General features: G+C 40.8%; 1 pseudogene; it reads left to right on the forward strand.

Annotated features, from left to right (window-relative positions):
- The first annotated feature begins 5,296 nt into the window (after window positions 1-5,296).
- On the forward strand, window positions 5,297-5,414 carry LOC124796820 (annotated as a pseudogene).
- Window positions 5,415-16,259: the final 10,845 nt, after the last annotated feature.

The raw sequence follows: 16,259 nt of genomic DNA on the forward strand, positions 1-16,259 counted from the left end.
GAAATACAACTGAAATGTGATAAGTGTTCATACATGACCACCTTTTGGAACAGTGTTGCAGTAACTGCAACTGAAGAAAATGGGAATGAAGATAGGTTCTAACATGGTACGAGCGATGCTTGCTTTAGACAAGGAACGCCTTCGGGCTGCAGACAGGGCTGTAAAGAGTCTAGAAATACAAGCAAGAGTAAACAGGAGGAGGAACAAGAGGAAGCTGGAGGAGGAGTTTGCAGAGGATGAAGATAATCCATCCTATGGGCCTGGAATACACTAAAAAGTTAATCCAATCTTTGTCGCTCGATTCCCAAAACTTTTATTTTCTCATACTAATTACATGTTTTCTAAGGATCTTCCAAACATATTTGTTTCAAACTTTCAGTAAATTTTACACAGTACCTTCTGCATAATTTAACACAGCCTTTTTCCAAAAAACTGTATATTTTTGAGTATATAAATAAAAAATTGCAAAACAATGTTGTGAATTTTCATTACAATTGAAAAAAAAATCATCTTTAATAACTGAACTAAAATTTTGTAAAATCCCTGTGTTAAGTTGTAGCCCATATTTCAATAAATAATCTGTAAAAAGTTCAACTTCCTACCTCAAATACTTTGTGAGGAAAGATGTAATTTATAAGCGTTATTTTAACGTTGCAAGTATAGGGCGTTCCGGAGCCCCTTAAGCGATGGGAAGGTATCGCAGTGCAGTTAACGCCGTGAAACAGGTATCACTACATTTCAAATTCACAACTACTCACTCTCCTCAAAGTCGCTGGCGGCGACTGAGTGAGTAGCTATACTGTTTTCAACAGCTGAGGGATTCTGTGTGATGGCATTGTTTCCCTGAATACTTATTGGAATGTGAATCACATTTCACTTTCATTCTTATTTCCATTGCACGACTTCTTACGGTACTCATTCCCTTAGTTTATAGCATTTTATTTCGATGAGCAATATTCGTCTGCATCGGACCATTTGAAATTACTTATGCTTATGTATACAATGCTTCATAAGCGGCTAACAGTAAGACTAACAAACCAGTTGTCTGTCAGTATTTAACATCGCAGCCAAGGCTGGTACGTCGATTTGGCAGCACCTGATTTGGATGTAATGAGTTCGATCCTATGTGATAGACGAAGCTTTCATCTCTGTTATTCAATTTCAAGACTGAGAACGAGAGCTGGAGTACTGCTGCTGGACGACTTATTGCACTACAAACAATTATCCTGAAAGGTAAGCCTGTATTAAGTCGACGGTATCGACGCCTTTGTCGGAAAGTGGCGCTATGCTTCTCAGTAGCTGGGAGCTAGATGCAAGCGTATCGTCCGCGCACCTACTATCCCTGTTCCGACCGATGTTGAGAAGTGTTCGTTATCATGTGACGATCAAATAGTGCCGTCCTCTTCAACACACCCTCATTCTCACCAGCCGTGCGGAGTGGCCGCGTGGTTTGAGGCGCCATGTCACGGATTGCGCGGCGCCTCCCGCCTGAGGTTCGAGTCCTCCTTCGGCTGTGGGTGTGTGTGTTGTTCTTAGCATAAGTTTGTTTAAGTTGGTGTAAGTGGTGTGTAAGTCTAGGGACCGATGACCTAAGGAGTTTGGTCCCTTATTAATTCACACACATCTGAACATCCGTTTCTGCTCCCTTATATGGTTAAAATCTCGAAGCTGAAACGAATTTGATTAAAACTATTGCTGACAATAATGGATCTGAGGTAATAATAGTGGATAACATTTTCAAAAATAAGAGCAATATCAGAATTGCCACTCTTGGCATTTCTACTAATGATGAGCGTAATGAAAAGAAATTTCTTTTTCATATATCAATTAGGACCTGTGTCTGCCAGGGTTCATCGTATCCTACATCTACATCTACATGATTACTCTGCAATTCACATTTAAGTGCTTGGCAGAGGGTTCATCGAACCACAATCATACTATCTCCCTACCATTCCACTCCCGAACAGCGCGCGGGAAAAACGAACACCTAAACCTTTCTGTTCGAGCTCTGATTTCTCTTATTATAATTTGATGATCATTCCTACCTATGTAGGTTGGGCTCAACAAAATATTTTCGCATTCGGAAGAGAAAGTTGGTGACTGAAATTTCGTAAATAGATCTCGCCGCGACGAAAAACGTCTTTGCTTTAATGACTTCCAACCCAACTCGCGTATCATATCTGCCACACTCTCTCCCCTATTACGTGACAATACAAAACGAGCTGCCCTTTTTTGCACCCTTTCGATGTCCTCCGTCAATCCCACCTGGTAAGGATCCCACACCGCGCAGCAATATTCTAACATAGGACGAACGAGTGTAGTGTAAGCTGTCTCTTTAGTGGACTTGTTGCATGTTCTAAGTGTCCTGCCAATGAAACGCAACCTTTGGCTCGCCTTCCCCACAATATTATCTATGTGGTCTTTCCAACTGAAGTTGTTCGTAATTTTTACACCCAGGTACTTAGTTGAATTGACAGCCTTGAGTAATCGAATTCCAACGGATTTATTTTGGAACTCATGTGGATCACCTCACACTTTTCGTTATTTAGCGTCAACTGCGACCTGCCACACCATGCAGCAATCTTTTTAAATCGCTTTGCAGCTGATACTGGTCTTCGGATGACCTTACTAGACGGTAAATTACAGCATCATCTGCGAACAACCTAAGAGAACTGCTCAGATTGTCACCCAGGTCATTTATATAGTTCAGGAACAGTAGAGGTCCCAGGACGCTTCCCTGGGGAACACCTGATATCACTTCAGTTTTACTCGATGATTTGCCGTCTATTACTACGAACTGCGACCTTCCTGACAGGAAATCACGAATCCAGTCGCACAACTGAGACGATACCCCATAGGCCCGCAGCTTGATTAGAAGTCGCTTGTGAGGAACGGTGTCAAAAGCTTTCCGGAAATCTAGAAATACGGAATCAACTTGAGATCCCCTGTCGATAGCGGCCATTACTTCGTGCGAATAAAGAGCTAGCTGCGTTGCACAAGAATGATGTTTTCTAAACCATGCTGATTACGTATCAATAGATCGTTCCCTTCGAGGTGATTCATAATGTTTGAATACAGTATATGCTCCAAAACCCTACTGCAAACCAACGCCGATGATATAGGTCTGTAGTTCGATGGACTACTCCTACTACCCTTCTGAAACACTGGTGCGACCTGCGCAATTTTCCAATCTATAGGTACAGATCTATCGGTGAGCGAGCGTTTGTATATGATTGCTAAGTAGGGAGCTATTGTATCAGCGTAATCTGAAAGGAACCTAATCGGTATACAATCTGGACCTGAAGACTTGCCCGTATCAAGCGATTTGAGTTGCTTCGCAACCCCTAAGGTATCTACTTCTAAGAAACTCATGCTAGCAGCTGTTCGTGTTTCAAATTCTGGAATATTCCATTCGTCTTCCCTGGTGAAGGAATTTCGGGAAACTGCGTTCAATAACTCCCCTTTAGCGGCAAAGTCGTCGGTAACAGTACCATCGACACTGCGCAGCGGAAGTATTGACTGCGTCTTGCCGCTTGTGTACTTTACATACGACCAGAATTTCTTCGGATTTTCTACCAAATTTTGAGACAATGTTTCGTTGTGGAACCTATTAAAGGCATCTCGCATTGAAGCCCGTGCCGAATTTCACGCGTCTGTAAATTTTAGCCAATCTTCGGGATTTCGCGTTCTTCTGAACTTCGCATGCTTTTTCCGTTGCCTCTGCAACAGCGTTCGGACCTGTTTTGTGTACCATGGGGGATCAGTTCCATCTCTTATAGATCTATGAGGTATGAATCTCTCAATTGTTGTTGCTACTATATTTTTGAATTTGAGCCACATCTCGTCTACATTTGCATAGTCAGTTCGGAAGGGATGGAGATTCTCTTAGGAAGGCTTCTAGTGACACTTTATCCGCTTTTTAAATAAAATTATTTAGCGTTTGTTTCTGGTGGATGTGGAAGAAACGGTATTGAGCCTAGCTACAACGACCTTATGATCACTAATCCCTGTATCAGTCATGATGCTCCCTATTAGCTCTGCATTGTTTGTGGCTAAGAGGTCAAGTGTGTTTTCGCAACCATTTACAATTCGCGTGGGTTCGTGGACTAACTGCTCGAAATAATTTTCGGAGAAAGCATTTGGAACAATCAAGGAAGATGTTTTCTGCCTACCACCGGTTTTGAACAAGTATTTTTGCCAACATATCGAGGGAAGGTTGAAGTCCCCACCAACTATAACCGGATGAGTGGGGTATTTATTTGTTACGAGACTCAAATTTTCTCTGAACTGTTCAGCAACTATATCATCGGAGTCTGGGGGTCGGTAGAAGGAGCCAATTATTAACTTAGTTCGGCTGTTAAGTATAACCTCCACCCATACCAATTCACACGGAGTATCTACTTCGACTTCACTACAAGATAAACCACTAATGACAGACACAAACACTCCACCACCAATTCTGCCTAATCTATCTTTCCTGAACACCGTCTGAGACTTCGTAAAAATTTCTGCAGAACTTATTTCAGGCTTTAGCCAGCTTTCTGTACCTATAATTATTTCAGCTTATGTGCTTTCTATTAGCGCTTGAAGCTCAGGGACTTTCCCAGCACAACTACAACAATTTACAACTACAATTCCGCCTGTTCCTTGATCCAAGCCCGTCCTGTATTTGCCATGCACCCTTTGAGAATGCAGCCCACTCCGTACTTTCCCGAGGCCTTCTAACCTAAAAAACCGCCCAGTCCACGCCACACAGCCTCCACTACCCGTGTAGCCGCTAGCTGAGTGTAAACAATTATAACTTCAGCAACAGCTTAAATTTATGTTATTCGTTATTTGAAACCAGAGTATTCTCCATTACAAAACTCAAGTGTCTATAAAATTAGCTGTGACATAAAAAAAAGGTTCAAATGGCTCTGAGCACTATGGGACTTAACATCTATGGGCATCAGTCCCCTAGAACTGAGAACTACTTAAACCTAACTAACCTAAGTACATCACACAACACCCAGTCATCACGAGGCAGAGAAAATCCCTGACCCCGCCGGGAATCGAACTAGCTGTGACATATGTCCAGCCTATTATGTAGGACAGATAGGACGCGAAACTTCTGTTAAACGAAAGGAACATCTATTAGGAAAAAAGGTAACGAAATACGTAATATGTCCTTCGCCTATCATTTATTTATTACGGCCCACAGGCCTAAAGAAGTTCATGACACGTGTAATCTGCACTCCTGCACTCAGAGAGAAGAGTCTTTAGACTTAATATTTTTAACGAGTCGGGAATTCTCAGCGCCAACGGCCCTGCCGCAGTGGTAACACTGGTTCCCGGCAGATCACCGAAGTTAAGCACTGTCAGGCTGGGCTAGCACTTGGATGGGTGACCGTCCGGTATGTCGAGCGCTGTTGGCAAGCGGGCTGCTCTTAGCCATTGTGAGGCAAACTGAGGAGGTACTTGACTAAGAAGTAGCGGCTCCGGTCACGAAAGCTGACAACGGCCGGGAGAGTGGTGTGCTGATCTCATGCCCCTCCATATCCGCAGCCCCTAGGCTGAGTGGATGACACGGCGGCAGGTCGGTGCCGTTGGGTCTTCCAAGGTCTGTTCGGGCGGAGAGCGAGAGAGAGAGAGAGAGAGAGAGAGAGAGAGAGAGAGAGAGAGAGGGAAATTCTCAGACACCTTTCATTTAATGATGGCTTCATTCCTAACGAACAGTTGCAATTGCGTAATAAAAAATTTTTGTTGGTATAAACCCGTTACTTAGAAGTGCCTATAGATGAGCCTCCTTTATTTCCTCAGAGTAGACTACACAATGCCGATTTCCTCTCTCGTTTTCATTTATTACATTTAATCGTTTCAGGCAAAAATATATGTAATAGTAGTAGTTGCAATGTCTTACATAATCTTCCCATTTTGCATAATATTGGGTATTGTTATTTGAGGTTAACACTTAATATACGTACGCTTTTTAAAATATTTTTTCAAAAATTATGCAGTGGTTATTTTCGATTGTTACTAAGTGGTGCAACTTTTTTCGTGTCCACGTTGTGACAACTTTGGCATGTGTGTCTCTTACAAGTCTGATGCCACTTCGAGTAAATGTTACCTCTTACAGCCCTTAGCGGTGAGTGCCGTGCTACCCCATATAGCTATAAGTTAGTTTCAGTGTCTTTAATTTCATGTGGTTTTAATATGAACATCTTAATGAAGTATTTTATGTGACGGGTCATTATTGCTCCTAAATTCGTTTGTCAGTTACGATATGTGGGTTTAATATTCTTATAACTCTGTTAGTAATAAAAACTGGCTTATTTCAGATTCTCTATGTTAATGTTTGTTTATATGTGTATATAATCACAGTCGGTGTCGAAACCTCGTAAACGTAATCCGATTGACTGTTTTATAACTATCATATCTCGAGGCTAATAGAAAGGAAAAAATGTCTCTCATACCACCAGTATTGGAACTGCTTCTGTACAGTCAATTCACAAAAAAGGTGGAGTGAAGGTTTCCCTTTCACTGTGACCAACAGATAAGATCATTGTCACATTATTCATTACCTGAAGTTCATATACGAATTTAAAGATAAGATCAATGTCGCATCATTCATTGAATGAAGTTCATATACGAATTTATGCTCTGGATAAAGAAGTATACAGCCCATTTGTAGCAATTTTGATTTGTATTACATGCAGGTAGGCAACCCAATAATTATTTTGAATGTACCACTATATTTCAGTATCTGTATTGTATCGGGAATCCTCCTCTAGCATAACTTTTCCGCAACAGCAGTTGTCAATACCAGTATTATTTTTCGAATTTTGGATTGGTCAATATTATCTCAGTTGCTTTTCTGAAAATTTTCATATAATTTTGTACGTAGAACGTTATATTTCAAGTCAAAATTTATGAAAATTAATTACTTCATTTTCGATGTAACAGGCGATAAGTACTAGATCTGCGCGTACAGTTAAAATTATATTGTTAAGAAACTTTTGAAATTACGAATTTTTGGGCACACTTTAATTTTCTATTATAATTACGCAACCTAGCGCTGTTTACTATGTTTCTTTCTGGATTCATGTATGAAATAATAATCGAAAGTAATAGAAATTCATTTGTCTAGAAGAACGGTAAACGCTTTGGAATGTGGTTATTACCGCAGAGTGAAGTAGTAGTAAACATGCCTCTGACGTGATCGGACGTATTTTTGTATTTTGGGCGAACAATGTAATTACAGCTTTGTTAATGCGAAAATTCAAAAGACTTTATAATATACAAAAATGTGACAAAATATATTAGCGTGACAACAAAAATTCTACAACAACCAATTTATTTAGATCAATTCAACCATGAGGACCTAAGATGTGAGAACTCCAACTTCAAGAATCAGACCCATAGGTAAGAAGAACTGGAGCCAACTGTACACGAAAAGGTAAATAAACTAGGAAGTTTACTGTAATCTTCGCTATCTCAAATTTTTCACAAAAGACTTTGCTCATTGTTGACAATAGCTGCAAACAGGAAGGGGTAGATTACAATATGTACAACTTCCATAAGTAGATTCATCTGTACTGATTGGCAGAATAGTTTCATATAAGTAAGTAAGGTGCATAAAAGTGTTATTTTTGACTCATAGGGGTGAAATATTTGCCATTTGCGTTTTAGTTCTTTAGAATGTGCATGACGGAGGAGTTTACCTTCATGAATGAAATGAATACGATGTTCCTTTTTACTTTGAACAAAGATTGTAGGCATCCGCTCTTAGACTACCTGTGATGAAATAATTCTTCAAACTTATGTACTAGAACAACGGACGGATAGATACGTATGTAAGTTCACGTGTCTGGTTCAAATAAAGTACCGACTTCATTTTCATTATAACAAACATGTATCCGTTAGAATTAGGATATATATTACTTCGAATTTAAACTTTATGTATTATTTGTCTGACACTCTATACAAAATGACTTTAATGTGCTTTACATGTGCGGTGCTTTACATGAATGTGTGCAGTTGTGATGTAAGTCATATATGCATTGACAGACAAGCTACGCTTAGAAATTTCACATAAAAATATTAGCTGGGGCCTATTCCTTTCTTTGTAAACGACACAGCTTTAAATTACGCTGACCAAACACTATGATGTATCCAATAATTCATTAAAACAATCCACACTTACGGCTCCGCTACTACATTTACAAACTTTCTTAGGAAACTCCGTTTCAGTAACCTTTACTGTCTCCTTCACTACAATATTCGTGCATCTCCAGGATAAACTCTTTGCTAAAATGTCACCAAAACGTCTCATGTGAAGAGAAAACCTTTCTCTGTCGCTTTACTCAAACTCAGAGCGTTTTATGTCTTTGCTTCGCAACTTCTTCTTCAAGAACACCACTAATAGTTACATATTCACCCAGCCACTTGAATAAATCGTTAAGAAGGTTAGACTCCAAGCTATGCGTACTCTATGTAATAAAGGGTGTTCATTCTTTCGTTTCTATAATTACCTCCGTACCTAAAAGCATATCTATAGTCTACAAATCACTCTGAAATGCATGGCAGGCGGTACATCCTATCCTACCAGTTGTTATGGCTTTCTGATGTTTCATTCGCTTATGGAGCGCTCGAAGAATGAGTATTTAAATGCCTCGGTGCGTGCTGAGATTAATCTAATCTTATACTCACGATCCCTGTGTGAGCATATGTAGGGAGTTGTAGTATATCCCATTTAAAGCTGGTTCTTGAAACCTTGGTAGCAGACTTTCCTGGGATAGTTTACGTCTTCCTATAACAGTTCGCCAATTCAGTTTCTTCAACATATCTGTGACATGCCCCCCCCCCCCCCTCACCCCCGTGAAACACATCTGTGACCCTTGTTAGTACTATTTGGTACGGGTCCCACACACTTAAGTAATTTTCTAGGATGGCTTGCAAGAGTGATTTGTAAGCAGTTTCCTTTGTAGAATGATTCTATTTCCCCAGTATTCTATCAAAATACCGAAATTTGCGGCCTACTTCACTCACAATTGAGTTTACGTGATCGTAATATTTTATATCGCTACAAATCTTACAACCAGGTATTTGTATGAGTTAACCGACTCCAAATGTGTCTCATTTATACTAGTAATACGATAATGCGACTTTTCGTTTTGTGAAGTGCAGTGTTACATTTCTGAACAGTTAAAGCAAGTTTCCAATCTTTGTATACCTTTGAAGTTTTATTGGGATCTGAATAATGAATATTACGCAGCTTTTTTCAGGAAGTCCTCTTTATACACAACTGCATGACGTACAATAATTCAGAGGTTAGTATTATTGTTGTCCGCAGGGTCATTAATATACAACACGAACATTAACGGTCCCAACACACTTCCCAGGGGCAAACCGAAGTTACTCCTACATCTGTTGATGACTCTGCATCCAAGATTACTTGCCGTGTCCTCCTTACCAAAAAATTTGCGATGCGGTCACAAATTGCGCTTCATGCCGCATATGATCGTGCTTTTAATAATACGTTTGAGCTCAAAATATGTTCTGAGATTCTACGACAAATCGATGTTAAAGATATTGGACGATAGTTTTACGTGTCACTTCCACTATGCTTCTTGTAGACGCGTGTGACTTGTGCTTTGTTCCAAGGACTGGGCACTGTTTTTAGTTCGAAGGTTTTACGATGTATCGCAGTTGAAATTTCTTTGAGTTTTCGGAAACATTATTTGAGAATGTTCTCCCATGGTAATCATCGAAGGCTTCATGCATTGCTCTCTTGACAGCTAACCGCGTTTCATTCTGCATATCGCTATCTATAGCTCCGCACTTTATTCTACCCATATTATGCAGAGGTCCCTGTAACATTAGAAGTTTCTTTACAGTGACTGTATACCGTCATGAATTGTTTCATAGGGTACGTATCTATATAGTGCATGGTCAAATATTTTTAAAATTGAAACCTCAGTTCCTCTACATGCTCGTGTCCTTTGCTAAAAGTTTCTATTTCTTAACTGGGGTACGACAACACTACTTTTTATCTAGTTTACTGAACATATAAAACTTTCTGCTTCTGAATACCATTTGTACTTTGCTATTAATTATTTCCACAACTGCCTCATGGCTACCAATGCCAATTTAGATGTTGACATCATCAAAGAGTTAGGTCTGTTTGTTGCCCTTAGATCTAATACATCACCATCATGAGTGGAGTTTCGAACTATCTGTTCTAAACAATTTTCAGAGAAGACAGTCAGTAATGTTTCACAGGATGTTTTGTCACGTCCATCACTAACAGAACAGTAATATTCTCAATTAATTTTTGGATGATTAATATCTCTACTGATGATTACAGCGTCGGGAAACAAATGTTCCCCTGTCCACGCCATCAATATCTTCCACACCCAACCTTGTCAAACTGAGATAACATTTCCTATGAAATGACCCCATTTTCGTGTAATATTAGGGTGTTAATAACGCTACATCTTTTAACCCAACGCATAAATTTACATAATGCTATTGCAAATGATGGACTATTAAGTTTTTAATAACACTGTGATTCTGGTTGTAAATGGATACACGTGGTGAACTGTAAATGTTAACTTCTAAATAAGTTAGCTACCAAACTAGGCGTGATGAAACTTCTGCAGCAGCGGTTTTAATTAAATTTGTCAGCCCAGCTATGCCCACATCTATTGCTGGACATATCCCCATTTTTCATCAATCAAACTTGGGTAAAAAAATGAGTGAGTGAAACGGCACTGCAGTTAATCCATTCACCACAAACGGATTTCAGGTGTTTTGTTTCCCGCATCAAAAATTTGGAGCACAGACCAATAACGGAGAGTTCATGACGTACGTTACGTATTTTGGGTGAAATATGGTTACGAATTTGCTACACATACCCCTTACTGTCACGTAACAATCGCTGTGGGATAAGACCCATCTACGTATCATATTTCTGGAGGTATGACGTCAGAAACATTGAGATGCATGAAACAATGCCGCATTCTGTATAACGTTTAAATTTATCACTTCTTTGCTAGAGACTCTACTTGTAATACATTTTGCAGATGGTATGCAAGTATGCCGCTGAATGTACCTACAGAGTTATATCGCCGTATGACACATAGGTCAGGAGATATTAAGTCATAATACTGAGATGCGTGGACAAAGCTCGCAAATGAATGAAATCTTAATACATTTGTTCATTGTTACTAAGACACTCCTACAGACGAGTCAACGTGACGAAATCCATGATACAGCTCTGAAGATCAGATGACTGTAGAGGAAGCAATAGCCGTCTATAGAGAAAAGTAGAAACGTTGCTGTAGAGACGTTTACAAAATCGCGTTGTAGACAGTAGAAGTAGCTGCCCACAGAGTAAAAGAAAGTGATTCATAATGTCAAAGGTGATTTCACGAGCACATGGAAATGAAATTTTTTCGCTATTACACAAAAAAGTAGTTCTTTCTTTTCGTTTTTAATAGAAAGTTGGCAAAATGGAAACCCGTGAAATGATGGGTTTGTCAGCCACTTTCTATAGCAAACTGACGCTGACGGATTCTTCCGTACATTATTTCGGTACTATCAAAGAGAAAAAAGTATTGTATCAGCAGAAAATCGAGAATTATAGCTCTACGTTTTTCATTCAAGTCTTGAATAATATTTCACGACTCCATCCAAAAGAAGGTGTCCTATGAAGACTACGTGAAGACAACAGACTACGGGTAGATGGTGAAAAGAAACGTGTGCAATGTAATAGCGAAGATTAGATGGAGACATTATTAGGGAAACAGTAACATCGAAAAATCTATCATCAAATTTTTCAACTGTCTTAAAGAGTGGTAAAGTACGGCAGACTTTTCAGAGCATGAAATAATATTTCTGTTCAAAGTACTGTGATATACGTTGTAACACTTGTAGCAAAAGACCGTAGTATCAAGTGAAGCTATTACTTCGTAATAGAATGTCCTGGATCATCCTTTAACGGATGCAAAAGAGGTGAAATGTGTGCCATTTACGATGTCTGACAGGAACGGAATAAGACGTAGAACTATTACTAATAATTTATTCTTAAATGGACATGACAACCAAAAATATTTGTATGGAACGAATGCAGACAAAACTGAACTCAAGAAGATCTCTCCTGGAGAACCATCACTATTTGTTGAACGTAACTGGTAAAGAGAACCTAAATGGAATTTTCAGAATCATACTCTATTCTTTTATGACGGACTTTGATTTATTCTGACGGAGGGCAAGAACACGTCCTAAGTACTCTGGTAGTCTGCTGACATTCAGTTGAAAGACTTTAGTTTCATATGTCACAGAATAAGAGCGAAGATGGATAATAATTACTCCACGTGTGCCTCAGAATGAGTACTCAGGTCATATGAGTATCAAAACAAGAAGCGACAACACCCGAGTCACATGTCCAATACACTCCTGGAAATTGAAATAAGAATACCGTGAATTCATTGTCCCAGGAAGGGGAAACTTTATTGACACATTCCTGGGGTCAGATACATCACATGATCACACTGACAGAACCACAGGCACATAGACACAGGCAACAGAGCATGCACAATGTCGGCACTAGTACAGTGTACATCCACCTTTCGCAGCAATGCAGGCTGCTATTCTCCCACGGAGACGATCGTAGAGATGCTGGATGTAGTCCTGTGGAACGACTTGCCATGCCATTTCCACCTGGCGCCTCAGTTGGACCAGCGTTCGTGCTGGACGTGCAGACCGCGTGAGACGACGCTTCATCCAGTCCCAAACATGCTCAATGGGGGACAGATCCGGAGATCTTGCTGGCCAGGGTAGTTGACTTACACCTTCTAGAGCACGTTGGGTGGCACGGGATACATGCGGACGTGCATTGTCCTGTTGGAACAGCAAGTTCCTTTGCCGGTCTAGGAATGGTAGAACGATGGGTTCGATGACGGTTTGGATGTACCGTGCACTATTCAGTGTCCCCTCGACGATCACCAGTGGTGTACGGCCAGTGTAGGAGATCGCTCCCCACACCATGATGCCGGGTGTTGGCCCTGTGTGCCTCGGTCGTATGCAGTCCTGATTGTGGCACTCACCTGCACGGCGCCAAACACGCATACGACCATCATTGGCACCAAGGCAGAAGCGACTCTCATCGCTGAAGACGACACGTCTCCATTCGTCCCTCCATTCACGCCTGTCGCGACACCACTGGAGGCGGGCTGCACGATGTTGGGGCGTGAGCGGAAGACGGCCTAACGGTGTGCGGGACCGTAGCCCAGCTTCATGGAGACGGTTGCGAATGGTCCTCGCCGATACCCCAGGAGCAACAGTGTCCCTAGTTTGCTGGGAAGTGGCGGTGCGGTCCCCTACGGCACTGCGTAGGATCCTACGGTCTTGGCGTGCATCCGTGCGTCGCTGCGGTCTGGTCCCAGGTCGACGGGCACGTGCACCTTCCGCCGACCACTGGCGACAACATCGATGTACTGTGGAGACCTCACGCCCCACGTGTTGAGCAATTCGGCGGTACGTCCACCCGGCCTCCCGCATGCCCACTATACGCCCTCGCTCAAAGTCCGTCAACTGCACATACGGTTCACGTCCACGCTGTCGCGGCATGCTACCAGTGTTAAAAGACTGCGATAGAGCTCCGTATGCCACGGCAAACTGGCTGACACTGACGGCGGCGGTGCACAAATGCTGCGCAGCTAGCGCCATTCGACGGCCAACACCGCGGTTCCTGGTGTGTCCGCTGTGCCGTGCGTGTGATCATTGCTTGTACAGCTCTCTCGCAGTGTCCGGAGCAAGTATGGTGGGTCTGACACACCGGTATCTTTTTTCCATTTCCAGGAGTGTATATTCTTCAGGTGTTGAAAATGTATTGACAGGAGTGAAGCCATTTACTACGATTTGATAAACATACAAAAAGTCAAATTCATAAACGCTGTGGTGGACTATCCAAAGTGGCTCTTAACACCCCGATCTAGTACCGATGTATTTTCCCTTAGGGTGATTCTGCTATAAGATTCCCGCGACTTCCTTTAAATGCTTGAGGCGAAGCTGCATTGTTGCGTTCAAGAAGGCTGTGGTATATTTCCTCCCAGATACTTACACTTCACAAACAGAAAGTTTCCCGCCCAGCCATCTTTCAGACCCAATGATAACATTGTGTAACTGGGACTTAAACTGCTGCACGATTAAATGAAAACATGTGACGTAGGGAAAACAGTAAAATTGCAAACCGCTAAGTGTCCCTTCAGATGGTGGTGGTGTCCTAAAATACAGGACTTCTAACGGCACGTTACATGCCTTTGGCATACATTATTCGAATTGAAGCGGACGAGAGTGACGCAGTAAGAGCATTTATATGACAACATGCTTGTCAGGATCACAGAAAAATTAGAAGACAGTCGTAGAACAAGATGGGCCAGGAGTTCAACATAGTATCATTAATTCACAGCAGTGGAAAAGATTAGCCTGCAATACGGGCAAGTTATTATCATTAGGTTGCTTTATGTGCTCCAAGACACCCAGAAAGCACGACGAGGCCATTGGGTCGGGCATCTACAGTCTGTTGTTGGCTTCGAGATATTAGTACGACTCAATGCTGAAATTTTCTGACATTCAATACGTACTGCATAACTTGGGCACCATAATATTTCAAACTTTCGAAGATATTACATTCAAAAATTCGTAGGTTTCGGTGTATAGTTCACGATGTGAAGCTTTTATAATCTACTTGTATATTGGAGCAATTATTTTGAATCTTTAAATAAAAAAATTCTATCGATTTTAATGTCATATTGGAGCAACCAATCGCTGTTTCCTATATCGGACAATCTATTGCTCTTCAAGTCGTTCAGGTGTACTTAAAAAGCAGGGTATAAATTATATGACTCATGTTCATGTTTACAGTGAATTTATACGTACATAAGCTGGAGATGAACAGACAGTGAACAGTCCGGTTGTCAGATTAAGATAATTATCCCTTCGGTCTCCACTAAACATAAAGTACCTGCAATCTTGCTCTTAAAACGCTCTACATTTTCCGTCTTTGTTACGTAGAAATATCGCCGCCACCATTAGCAAGCGCCATTCCACTACACATTAATTTTATGAGCAATCGAATGGAGTTAAGGAATACAATACTTACGCAGACAAAAATTAGTATCATATAAGACACGCCAAAGTATTCGACATTCTGCAGGGTATTGCATTCCAACAATTTTCTGTTTTCAGCAGTTTGTGGACGATTATGGACGTTCTCGATGCATGGGCACCGTATGTATTGGTATACCATTCGCCGAATAGTGTCTTACAGTACATGTAAGCTCATGACCAACGAAAAAACTGCATCGTAGCCCACGAATTACATCTCTGGAAGTTACGCGGTCCTTTTTATGTTGTAAATTTAATCATAATTCAGTTGTTCGCAACAACTTATACTTTTATTTTATTAAGTGATTGTTTTGCATTTTCATGTCTTTGGTTCTCATCTTCATGTAACTCGTACATTTCGAGTATTAATGAGTTAAATAATGAATAATGTAAGTAGTAAAACAGTCTTTTTGAAGACTATTCATGCATCCGCGAATATTCTCCTGCAATAGGTTGGAGATATTTTCCTATCTATGTGCTGATAAGCAATATTTCGACCTGCCAGTGCCAATATACTGACATTTCAATACCGACAGACGAGAGACAAATCTCAGCCGATGTACCTGCCACGCGCCATACGTGTTACAGATTACGCCATACTTGTTTACATCCCGTCGTGTTTGAGCATGTAACTTGAGGAGAAATCAGCACTGCAACCCAAGCTACTCTGTTCATGGACGTGTTAGAAGACTGTTCAACACCAAATCAAATAGTGAAAAGAAAAGCATCATGAATGACCACTATTACGACACAATAGACGACATCGTTTGTATAGAACGAAGTAGTCAGATTTTTCCGAGCTGCTGGAAAGATGTCGGTAGTGAACTGGACCTAACTATCTGCATGATTATATTGTACTACTTTTAACATTAATTGAGCTATAATTTATACTGTAAGTATATGCTGTTCCTGAAGATTATATCACAAAACTAGGAATGAGAGTGATTAAATATGTTAAGTAAAACAGCTTATAATTTTCACACTGTTTCGATCAACCTACCATTTTCAGATGAAGGTTTGAGTGAGTACGATGTCTAGCAACGAAGAGAAAGTAGTAACGCCACTCATCTATACAGAATGTAAGTTATCAGAACAGTAATCGCAATAAA

Source organism: Schistocerca piceifrons, chromosome 4 (assembly GCF_021461385.2).
Source record: "Schistocerca piceifrons isolate TAMUIC-IGC-003096 chromosome 4, iqSchPice1.1, whole genome shotgun sequence".
Lineage (NCBI taxonomy): Eukaryota > Metazoa > Arthropoda > Insecta > Orthoptera > Acrididae > Schistocerca > Schistocerca piceifrons.